The sequence below is a fragment of the Triticum dicoccoides genome, chromosome 1B (genome assembly GCF_002162155.2).
Source record: "Triticum dicoccoides isolate Atlit2015 ecotype Zavitan chromosome 1B, WEW_v2.0, whole genome shotgun sequence".
NCBI lineage: Eukaryota > Viridiplantae > Streptophyta > Magnoliopsida > Poales > Poaceae > Triticum > Triticum dicoccoides.
In genome coordinates, this window is record NC_041381.1 from 188,089,083 (window position 1) to 188,089,803 (window position 721).

Genomic DNA, 721 nt, shown 5'->3' on the forward strand with positions numbered 1-721 from the left:
GACTATCAAACTTCTAAAAGTTTAGTGGTCAAATCCTTCTGAAGACGAAGCCACTTGGGAACTCGAGGATTGTCTTCGAGATGAATACCCCGTTTAGTTTCCTTCTACCTCCTAAAATCTCGAGACGAGATTTCTTGTAGTGGAGGAGATTTGTAATGCCCGGATAATTAAGCTACAGTAATCCTCTGCTAATGAGGCCACATTACACTGATTACTGTTGTTAAACCTGTGTAGATTCAAAAATGGTTCAAATTCAAATTTAAATTAAAGTCAAAATTTAAAGTTTTCATAATGTCAAAACTAAAATGTGAAAACTGTGGCAAATAATTCAGAAGTATTATTAGTGAAGAAACCATTTTTTTATAAAATGTTTAAGTGCTAAAAAATGATTAAAACAGTGGCTTAAACAATTATATAAATTTAGGTGTTGGGCTCATATTTTTGATAGACTAAAATAATGTGGAAATTAAATAAAACAGTAAAAAGAAAATAAACAAATAGAAAAACGAAACAAAACATGAAAGAAACCCCCCTGTCCCACTGGGCCTAGCCCAACAGGCTGCCCCACCAGCGCCGTTCCCCCGTCTCTGTTCACGGGGGGTTCGTGGCTACCACCGATGGCTGCCACGGTCATGGCAGACGTCATGGCGCCCATCTGTCAGCCCCCCTCCCCCCGCCTACTTAGTCAACCCCGACGCCCTCCTCTCCCCCGAACCCAAAA